Source organism: Gossypium hirsutum, chromosome A13 (assembly GCF_007990345.1).
Source record: "Gossypium hirsutum isolate 1008001.06 chromosome A13, Gossypium_hirsutum_v2.1, whole genome shotgun sequence".
Lineage (NCBI taxonomy): Eukaryota > Viridiplantae > Streptophyta > Magnoliopsida > Malvales > Malvaceae > Gossypium > Gossypium hirsutum.
The window spans coordinates 85400442-85412794 of NC_053436.1; the positions used below are offsets into that span (position 1 = coordinate 85400442).

At 31.2% G+C, this 12353-nt stretch overlaps 1 long non-coding RNA gene across 1 annotated transcript; it reads right to left on the reverse strand.

Moving 5' to 3' along the window:
* Positions 1-10057: 10057 nt before the first annotated feature.
* LOC121212724 (uncharacterized) lies at positions 10058-11406 on the reverse strand. Its single transcript, XR_005908081.1, has 2 exons — positions 11185-11406; positions 10058-10944 (listed from the first exon to the last, which is right to left on the reverse strand). It is a non-coding gene; the product is annotated as an uncharacterized lncRNA (long non-coding RNA).
* Positions 11407-12353: the final 947 nt, after the last annotated feature.

Below are 12353 nucleotides of genomic sequence, written 5' to 3' on the forward strand. Positions count from 1 at the left end.
AATACAAAATATACTACAAAATTTTCTTTTACAAACTTAATTCAAAATTTCAATTTATTTAAATTATTTTTCAAAACCCAAATTGTAAAGTTATATTGTGAATCTTTTTCTTTTTCTTTTCTTATACTGAAAAACATTTTCCTTAATTTTCTCTATGTTATCTAATTTTTAAATTTATATCTTTTTTTATTAAATTTTTTTATTTTCAATATATTTAGGATTCTAAATTTTTAAAGTGTTTCGTTTTTTATCATTCTATATAAAATCAAGGTTAAATTGACGAAAGTATAAAAGTTGAGAACCGTAATTGTTATTATACCAACTAAAAAAATGCTATCATTAGCCACTTAAGAGTTGGGGCGACCAAAAAAATCCAATTTTGAAAATATTTGTAACCAAATTGTAACTCCTCTTTGTAAAGTGATGAAAACGAAAACATACCCATAATTGAGTAGCTAATGATGTAATTTACCGGCCTTTTTACATATATAATATAAAAAATTTTAAATTTTTGAAAATTATATCCCACCCTGATTAATTACCCCAATGGTATGGAATGGGTGGTGGAGGGTGGTGCATAGGCAGTACCACCCCTATTTTTTTGGCACTGTCACAGACAGTTTAAAAAAATAAATTTTTAATAGGTGAAACATTGTTAATAGGTGGCACCAAAATGGTTCTTTCTACCATTTAAATACAGATCTAGTCTAGGTTTAAATACGGGTCTGGGTGGTGATGCCCATGGCATAGGCGGCACCAGTGGTGCCAAAATCATAGGTGACATCGATCAAGCATTCCATCATTTAAGTAGTGTTTGTGCAAAAAAATTTAGAAAATTCATGAATAACAAAAAAAGAAAAAATTGTAGAAGAAGAGTAAACAAATAGAGGAGAATTCACAAGGTTAGTAGATATGATTTTTTTTTTACATTACAATAATTATTTTGTTTGAAATTTTATTGAGAATTTTTATTTCTTTTTTAACAGATTTAGTATTGAAGATGGATAATCAATTTTTCATATGTGTTTATTTCGGTAGAGTAATTTTGACAATAATAGTTGGATGTATATTTGAATGTCACCAACAAATAGTAATAAGATTTAATAGAAATGTCTCGATTGATGATATGAAGGAAAAGATTAGTGTAAAAATTATTAGGCGTTGTGGGAGAAGGATCTCGAAACTTTTCTACAAGTTTCCAGTTTCGAAAAATCTCGTAAAATTCACCGAGATAGAATTTGTAGACGATGAAGAAATAGAGACAATGGTCGCTCTTTATTGTGGGAATCGGAGCAACTAAAATGCACCGATTCAGTTATTTGGGGAGTTAGTTGATGCGGAGCCAGTTGAAGATCCCACTTCATTAGGTGAAGAAAATGGAGTTTAAGATCCATGTATAGTGGTTCTGATATCATACATTAATAGCCAATCAACTGTACACGAGATCGACATCGATCTTAATGTTGCACTTGTGTTTGAGAACTAGAACTTGGGCCCATGTTTACAAATACATTAGGTGGTGTTTGAGACAGATGCGGATGGTGATGATGGATATGATAGTAGTGATCCTTCTAATCACAAGGTCGATAGTGATCCCAATGTAGAGGAGGTTTCGGATGATATCGATAAAAAATGAGCAAATGATGATGAAAATGTTAACGCGTCTTCAGTCGAAAACTCGATTTGACGTATTGTGATACACAATAATCCTGGGGCACACATGTTGCTTATAGACCCCGATGCAGCGCGTGCAATCGAGTTCCCGAAGTACCCTATATACTACCTCCTCACCGGCTGGCAGTAGATTCTGAACCTGAGGAGTTATTCGTGGGTCAGAAATTTGAAACCAAGAAAGAGTGTGTATTTTCCATTAAGCGATATAGCATGAATGTGTTAGTGACTACAAAGTCATCATGTCTAAACCGGCATTGTATATTAGGAAGTGTTGGAGGTCGACGGAAGGCTGCAATTGGCGAGTATAAGCTACATTTATCCAAAAGTCGTAGATGTGAGAGATACAAAAATTTGTTAGGCCTCACACATGCACTTCAATAAGTATGACAGAAGATCACTGGAAAGTTGATTCCAAAACCATCTGCACATGTATGATGTCAATGTTAAAGGACATGTGGACCATTAAAGTTTTGGTACTAATTGTCGAAATGCAAGCACAATTCCAGTATCAAGTATCGTACCAAAAAGTATGGATAACTAAACAGATGGCAATGGAGTAGTTGTACAAAGATTAGGATGCACCGTACAATGAGCTACAGGGGTGGATAACCACTATGTGGGAGTACATGACAGGGACTATCATTGAGTTGGAGGCATGACCTTATTATGGCCCAGATGACCAACTACAACCGAGAAGAAGAATTTTCCATCGGATGTTTTAGATATTTGATCCATGCGTGCAGGCATTTCCCCATTACAAGCCACTTATGCAGGTAGATGGGACATGGCTATATAGGAAATATACGTAGATCCTACTTATTGTGGTTACTCAAGATGGGAACAACAATGTGCTCCCGATAATGTTTATCATTATGGACAAAGAAAACATGGAATCATAGGAATTCTTTCTCATGAACCTACGGAGGTATGTTGTTAGTGACGATAAAATTTGCATCATAACCAATAGAGGGAAAGGAATAATTACCTCCATTAGGCATTTCGGTGTACGTTGGATATCCGTTTACTACATCCGTCACATCGTGGCTAATTTCCACTGAGAGTATAAGAATGCAAATTGGCAGAGGCAAGTTGTGAAAATGGGTAAAATTTAATTTCAATATATGTTTTAATATTTAAATTCGAGACTGTAACGTATCTTTCTTAATACATACACAACGTACGAGCTAGAGCCACACTTTTTCTGGTAAAGGATAACCAAACTTGAGCGTGACATACAAGGTGAAACGAACACTCTTTTCCAATAGTGATTGGGTACCATGAAGCTGTGGAAATGGCTTAAAGTTTTGATGACGGGTTTCGATATGGTCATATGACCACTAATCTAGCATAGGCGATTAACTTCATGTTGAGGAAAATACAAAATATTCTAATTTCATCTATGTTCTCGACTACATTCTACAGGTTGGCTAGCTTGATGCCAAGAATGTGACTGAAACAAGTCAACCAAATAGAGGCGGGACACATGTTTGTTGAAGATGTCAGGGATGTAATGGATGCAAACTTTCAAAGAGCGAGGTCAATGAATATGGAAATATATTCACGACAGTTTGAAATGTTTCAAGCTATAGAGACCATCGGTCGTCGACCCGATATCCTACCTAGGTCTTACAGAGTTGATCTCTAAAACAGACAGTGTGATTGCGGAGGTTCTAAACATTTCATTATCCCTGTGCACATGTTGTGGAAGCCTGTGCTCGCACCTCAATCAATTTTGAATAGTTTATCACTGAGGTGTACACTCTCTAGTGCACGTTGCTTGTCTAGGAAAATAAGTTCATTGTCTTGCGTGATCTGTCTACATGGAATGTGCCTTAAACGACTTTCAAGCTTGTCCCTCACAAAGTTTTACGTAGGAATCTAAAAATTCGTCTGCAAGTGACCAGAACCCATAATGAAATGGACATTAAGGAGAAAATTGATGGGTAGCTTTATGGCATTTGTAAAGTAGCTAGGCATAATCGGAGTAAATGTCCACAACGAACTTATCATATTGGAGAATTGTCATGATTGGGTAGGAATTGAGCTAATGTACTCCATGATGGAATTTGGATATATATATTACATAGTTTGTTCCAAGTTTGTTCCAACACATCTCATTTAAAATTACAAAGTTTGTTCTAAGTTTGTTCCAATACATCTCATTTAAATTTCAAATTTTGTTATTTTTGCATTTATATTTTTGCATGTATATAAGTTGATAATATATATCTTAGACACCATCTCATTTAAATTTAGTACCAAAAAGCCCAAAGTTTATTGCAAAAGAATTAAGTCAGATATAAACTTGAAAGCTAAGTAAAAAAAAAAGAGTTTAAAAGCTCAAATTTTACTATAATTAAATAAATACAAACTTGATCATTGAAATTACAAAAACCTTTAAATTTGATGGTTCGATGGTGTGGTCCTAGGGTTAAATCATTGTGGTAGTCGGCGTTCAAGTTGCGGGTGCTCGTGGCGATCAACGTTATCCTCACCTGAACCTAGGGGTGTACTAAACATAGTAGAAAATTGTATGCCCCAAATGTTTTCCCAAGAAGAGTGGAGTACTACAATGGTAATGGGCTAAAGATATCAAACGTCATTGATAATCTCAGATCAGGTAGATTAGAACTGGATCCGGGAAACTTTGAATGATATCCGTGGCCTGACGAGCCCGAAAAATAGTCATCGGCCCCCAAGTTCAGATGATAAGAACTATCCTTGGACTGTGTATAGACTGCTTGAGGTCGAGCGTCAACTCGGGTGTAGGAGGCAGATGTGGAAGGGGATTGGAGGGTTGCCCAGGTCATAGCATGTGCAAGAGGACTACCATCGATTGCCCACCAAATAAATACAATTTCCCTATCTCGGAATACCACCGCATGTACTCTAATGAGGGTTATAAATTGAAAGAAAGATTCATGTGAGGTTTCTGCCCCATCCGATTGTTCCACACCGCAATATATTGTTAATGCACTACCGCCCAATTATTTCCCTATTTTCCCCTCTTGTTAATCCCATAGATATTCCTCAATTGCACTGGCGATGCCAGGATATACTGTATGCATATGAACTGCCAGAGTACTCGATCCCTGTTATACCACTCCACTATCTGGAAATTGATAATGAGTGCGTTAATACACTACAGGTGTGAGTGGATGTGGGCAAAACGAGGGAATAGTAGCCACAATTTTCGGGAAGGAATAGGGCATCCAAATGAACTGCACAATATTTACCCCCTCTTCGGCATGTGTCTCGATCATCAGACGATATATAGGAACCGTGTATAACCTCCCGATACCCAGATTAGTACTCCATCTACGAAAACAAAAATACTTGTTAGAATAATATCATTAGAAAAAAATGTCAAATAATTGCTATAATGGGTAAAATTTTATCACCTATTCATGAATGGAAATACATATGCTTGGTAACTAACCGATGGCAAGAATGACATCCGGTAAAGCGCCTAAGACTATAGAAATATGAGGCATCCATCTATGTCCACAATATAAGGCTTTATTGTTCGAAAAAGCTTGCGATACAACATAGCTAGTACTGTGGAATCCCAACTATATGAACGAACGCTATGCAAATTAGTTAACAGGGGCAAATACATCAAATGGACATTGTTGTTGTTTGTATCTGGCATGAGTACACCCCCTATAATGTGCATAATGTATGTTCAAGCAACGCACATCACCTCCTGCTTAATGGCAGTAATCGATAAATGCTTGAAATTGGCCTTCAGCCATGAAAACCTCAAACCCTTAAATTTCGAATCAGCATCACCGGGTAAGACTCCTAGTAGGTTATAGCAAAAGGCGGCCAACTTAGAGATTGTACTTATGCCCATTACCACACTCCCATTGATTAGGAGTCCGAGTTATAGTGAAACATCCTCTAGAGTGACAGTGCACTCCCTACATGACAAATGAAAAGTGTGGGTCTCAAAGCGCCACCGCTCGCCCAAAGAGGACATTAAGTCGCACCGCAAATCAAACATCTAGATCAATGCCGTTGATTCAAATCTGGTTGACTCCAAGTATGACATTAGTCATTCATCCAGTAGATATCCTAAACCATTCACACGATCCCTCAATGCGCAATATGGGCCTTGCCACTATTGTATTATAGAAATAGTTAATATAACCTAATTTAATTTTGTAAATGACGTGGAACTTTTTACAAGAGGACCCATGAGTAAAAAATTATAATTTTATTACCATCTCGTTAACCGTTTTTGATATGTGATCATCATCGTTAATCAAAGAACCATTTAGATATCTGCAATTTAAAAAAAAATGAGTTCAATTAGTTTGTTGCAAAAAACACATTTCAGTAATTAATTTGTATTTGGGTCTTTTTATCCCACTAATAGGAAAAATATCATTAAATATGACACCCTAACACGAAGTTGCGGATAAAACATTTCGATAATTAATTTCTAAAGTGGTCCATTTTAAATAATTATCAAAACACCTAAATGTAATACAATAAATATAGTACAATAATATCATTACAAAACTACTAAATAGTTTTATCCACATCACTTTTTTGCTATAATATTGTTGTATATAATAAACTTATTTATATTGGCTCAGTAATTAACAAAATGAAAATATCCCATCTTTTACCTGCATAAAAAAATAAAAAAAATTATGTTAAAAAAACAGAAACCATCAAAACAAAATAAACTTGATTGGACTATAAATTGTTATATGCATCTAATAATAAATCAAAAAAAAAGTGCCCATCAAAAAATATAATAAAACATACTTGCACACTTTCTTTCAAACAACCTTTCTTTCTTACAAAAATAATTTAAAAAATCAAAATCTCAAAAAGTCAAAAATATTTGTCAAATAATTCAAAAACAACATTTATAACCTATAAATCACAATAAACACTAAACTAAACAAATAATTTATAAATACTAAAAAGTTACCTCCTTTTTATCTTTTCTATTAAAACCTTAAACAAAATTCTCTTTTGATCTTTTAACCCTTTTTTTAAACCCTAAACAAATCCCTCTAATACTTTTTTAATCCTAAATAAAACCCCATTAATACCTTATTTTTCAAACCCTAATCAAAACCCTTTAATCCCTCTTTTTATTCAAACACTAAATTCTAAAAAAATCATTTTCTTCAAACCCCAAATCCTTAATAAAATCTTTTTCTTTCAGTTCTTATTTCCTTCCCCTTTCTTTCTCTTCTATCTTCTCTTTCTTCTCTTATATATTCTGCTATTATTCTCTCTTTTTTTCATTTTTTCCTTCTCATTCTATTCTCTTCTGAATTTGTTTTCTTTTTCTTTTTTCACTTTGGGGGACCATGGCTATAAGGTCCCCCCAAACCCCGAACTCACAAGACCCTTAAGGGTCTCGTCCCATCACCACGCAGCAACAATCGTAGGAAAGTCAAGGTTGACACCGATCTGCCTATCAGGACGACTTCACCAATGCCGCCTGACATGCAACCTTCACCATATTTTTTTTCTGGTTTTCCATTTGTATTTGTTTTGTATTTGTATTTGGGTTCTATATTCGAGTATTTTGGTGCCGCCAATGAAGAAGGCTTGACCAAAAAAATTATTTTTTTTAACTAATTACTAACGGTTGTCAGAAAATAGGGGTGTTGCAGAGGCAAACACCCCATTCCTATAATTAATGTGGGTGGAATACCATTTTCAAAATTTTTAAATTTTTTTATATTATATACGTAAAAAAAGCCTAATTTACCTTTAATTTTATTTTCTGGTGCAAAAGTAAAGTTGTCTGTTGGGCTTAAATATATCCAGAAATCCAGACTGGTTGCAAAAGTAACAAAAAGTGTAAAATTAATATCAAATTTTATTTATTACATATATATTATAATAGTTAGACATAAAATAAAGAATAGCTAATACGAATTTAAAATTGAAATTAGAAATACGAGTAAAGAATTTTGTAAAAAATAAGGCCTTTTCAAAATAAGTGTAAAATTTTTATTTTCTTTGCTAAAAAAAGTCATGGGAGTAGTAAATATTATCAATTGAATTAGTTTGTACCTAACTCATATACTAAAAATATGTAAAAAGAATAATATTCTTACCAAACATAACATAAGTGTAAGTGGGTTGTTATTTGAATTCATTTATATCCGGTATAATTATAAATTTAGCTCTTAATGTTTCTTATTTGGCTATTCTAGTTTTTATTCATTTTTTAATCACTTTTGGTCTCAACCTCTACATTCTAGTCAAATTGCTTTATTTTTTATGGATAATTTTAATGGAATTGAAATGAAAACTCGTGTAGCTAGTTATGTATACTTTACTGCTAATATTAATAATTTTTCTAAAAAAAAATTACAAACTTATAGAAATTTGTTGAATTTTAAAATATTTTTTTACTATTTTTTGAAATTTTATGAATTATAAGTGGACAATCACCCGAATGGCCAAATCAATGTCATTAAAATTTTAATAGTTCAGTTAGTTTTTTTCCATAAAAAAGAAGCAATTTGATTAAAATTTAAAAGTTAAGGTTCAAAGTGATAAATAAAAGACAAAATAAGTAAACATTTAGAATTAAATTTATCATTATACTTTTATATTTTTGGCGTAGTGGGTTATTCTAGGCTCTTAATTACACATGTTAGATAAGTTTGGTGGATATGAATCGAATGAATTTAAATTTTAAAAATTTTGAATTATTTCGAACTTATATTCATTTCTTATTTGAGTTTTTTCGAATTCAATCATGTGTTTTTGAGTGTCAAATTATTTATATTCAGACCTTTAAAACTCAAGTTATTCATGATCCTTACTCAAATTATTTTAGTTTGATTATTTAAATTATTATGGTCCAATTTCTTAATTTTAAAATGAAATTAGATAAAAGTTAAATAAATTATTTAATCAAGTTAGATTTATCATAAATTTAATAATAATTAAATGTAATTTTTAAATAAAATATAATAAAAATATTAAAATTTATATTAATTTGTAATCATATCACACACAAATATAATATAAAAGAATATGAACACTTATATTTTTGGTAAATTTCAATTTCTGAAGAGTTATTATAATGTGATGTGTTATCACTACCTCGTCAATTTGATTTGGTGGAGGCATTTAAGTAATGCTAAAGGGGAATTTCGGTGACAAAAATCAATTAAATCCTTTCCTAAAATATATTTTTAAATAAGTTGTTAATTTTTTTAATTGCATCAATTAATTTTTTGGCTAATATTTTTTATTTTTAATTATTACAATACTGATATGGCGCTCTATGACATAAGCAAAAATTTTAAATTTTCAAATTTTTATAAAATAAAATAATATTTAAATTTTTTACTAGAATGAATTTGGACAAACAGTTTATTCAAGTTCATTTATTTTAAATGATAAAAAATTTAATAAAATTTTGAAACTTTATTAAAATTTATAAAAATATTAATTAAAATTCAAAAAGTTAAAAAATTAAAAATTCAGGACAATTTTTTTAAATTATATAAATTTTTAAAAAATTCTTCAAAATATGATATGTATATCAATATTTTAATTTTGTTGTACTTTTAGACTATAAAATTTTTAAAAATTTATTAAAATTTATAAAAAATATTAATAAAATATAATAATGTTTTAAAAATTAAGCTCCTCCTTAGAAAATGTACTCAATGAAACCCTCAAATGCTCAAATTGTATTAATTAAGCCCTTTAACCAACGTTTTCCATCTTTCACTGTTATAGCACTAACGTGGCACTCCATATCAACAATAGCTGTTGGCGTCAACAAAAATTAAAAAAAAATTATAATTTGGTAACATCCTCTTTAAATTAATCTAGACTTAACTTTTAAATGGTTTTTTATTAATTTTAATTTTTTTTTAATTTTGAATTTTACTTAATATTTATATAAATTTAATAATACTTTAAAAATTTATTAAAAATATATTTAAAAATTATTTTTTATGATTTAAAAATTTTAAGTTTGAAATAAATGAACTTGGACAACTATTTGTCCAGGTTCATTCAAGTAAAAATTTAAAATATATTTTTAAAATTTATATAATTTAGAAAATCAGTCTACAAATGAATTTAGACTTAACTTTTAAATGGTTTTTATTAATTTTAATTTTTTTGAAATTTATTTAATTTTTTTTTTTAGTTTTGCTGACGTCAACAACTATCGCTGACATGGAGCACTACATTAGCACTATCACCGTAAAAGACGAAAAAGGTTAGTAAAATAACTTAATTAATGCAATTTAAGAATGTTTTTTTCATAAAGGGACTTAATTAAAAAATTTTAGCTCCATTTAAAAAAAAATGGAAACATTCTGTAGTAACATATATTCTCATAAACAAATTTGTGTAAAACAATAGATTTCCATTATTAAATGAGTTGAGAAAATTTTATTTATTGCATAAAATTTACAAGTTTTACTAATTACCAGGATGGAAAAAAGAAATTGTGTCATAGTAACAACATTTTCTAGATTCTAACGTGTACGTATTAATACTAACAAAACAATCAAGACCCTTTGCTATTTGTTTCCTTATAGATACAAATCTAATATTATGAAGTTTTGCAACCAGCAGAGGCCCATCTTCCCTTTGCTCACCTTGTATCATCACCGTCTGTGAAAACATGAGCATCCTGTGGGAGCTGGGGATCTCCATTGATGTAGTAGTAGTAGTAGTAGTAGTAGTAGTAGTAGTAGTAGTAGTAGTAGTAGTAGAGGCAACGTCACAGTGGCCTATGAAGGTAATCTCGTCACGTTGATCATCAAGAGAAACCCCATAACCACGTGCATCCAACAATCAGAAGCTTTAAAAAACAATAGAGTGCTCATCTTCCGTTTCCGGACCGACGTCTCTTGTGCTTTCTTCCACGATAATGGCAAGCATTGAGAGAATACGGTCATCTGGAACTGGAAGTCGACAACTCTCCGTGGATTTAGTGTTTGTAACCAAAGTGTAGACATTGATTGATGCAGCTGATGGTTGAAGGGAGTAGGCATCCAAGGATGGCTTGTTTTTTCCCATTATAATGAAAATCTCGATACCCAACCTAATAACAATGGTTTTTACCCACGAGGAGTGAATATAGTTGCAATCTTGGTAAAAAAAAAACATATAAATCTACTGATTTACTTGATCCTTCGAAAAGGACCAAGTCCGATGCCTGAAAAAGAGCCTTCCTGGGATCATAAAACTCAGGCCGCAACTGAGAAACAATGGTAGATCCCTGATGCATTTGGTGTGCAAATCAAAATCCTGTTTTCAACACATAATTAGCCCCTTCGTATAATCACAATCGATAGAAATTAAAAGAGATAACAGGAACCCTAAATCACCAAACAGGAAATGAATCCAAGTATGAAACCCTAAAAAGCAGAGTTTGAACTTTTAGAATGAAATTGAGGGTTAAAATAAATAAAAAAAATCTCTACATACAATCACCATCGATAGAAAACTAGAAAGAAAAACAAATCAAAACAGGGAACCCAAAATTACCAAACCAAAATAGAATCGAAGCAAGAAACCCAAAAAAGTAGAGTTGAATTAACAGAATGGAACTGTAGATCAAAATCAGATAAAAGAAATCGAAACAAAGCTGCCTGAGTGCTAAAACGTTCCAGAAACCGGGAAAAAACCAGAAAAAAAAATCAATCAGAGACTCAGATGAAAACAGGAAAAAAATGGAGTGAATGGGAGAGGCAGCAGAAAATTCAATCAGAGAGGGAAGTGAAAATAAGTGAGGGAGAGGGAAGCCGCCTCCCTTATGGGAACTAGCCGTTGTACTCCTACGCGTTTTTCTTGCTCTTTTTTAACCAGTCCCTATTCTCTTTCAACTTTTAAAATTTAGTCCCTCTATTTTTGTATCCTAAAATTTAGTTTCTCTACTTCTTATTTGAAAAAATTAAACCCCAATCAAATGCACCATTACTGGACCCCATTAAATTTGAATATATCACATTCTAATATTATTTTTATTAAAAATTAAAAACATAATATTTACATTTAATAAAAGTTAATTAATAATATTATCAATGAGATTTTAATTTTTAAATCATATAATCAAAAGGATTAAATTTCAAATTTTTAAAGAGTATAAGGACTAGGATCATCATTAGACTTTCTTCTTTTAATTTAATAACATTATTGGGTATTTTTTTCTATAACAAAATGTGATTTTTTAAATAGGAAAATAGAAATGAGATTTGTTACCAGTGTAAAATAAATAAATAAAACCAGTATATGTTATAAAATAAAGAAAGATGGAGAGAATAAAGAACAAATAAAATATTAAAGTAATAGAGAATGTACTTTATTAATGAAAATGGTTGATTATAATGCTTCATTAAAGTCTCTATTTATAGGCATAAGAAGTATAAATGAAGTAGATATATAATTCTAATAACTATTAGAATTTAAAGTACATCAAAACTTTATCTTGATCATGATGGACATCTACTTAATAAGATATTAATAACACTTCCTCTTGGATGGCCATTAGTAGATAATGTGTCTCATTAAGACCTTATTAAGAAAAACTCTACGGGATAAAGACCTAATTAAGGAAAAAGAGTACACAATCTTCTATTGCAAGCTACCTCGTTAAAAACCTTTACCAGGAAAACCCAATAGGACAAAACATTGGTTAAAGGAAAAGAGTACAACTT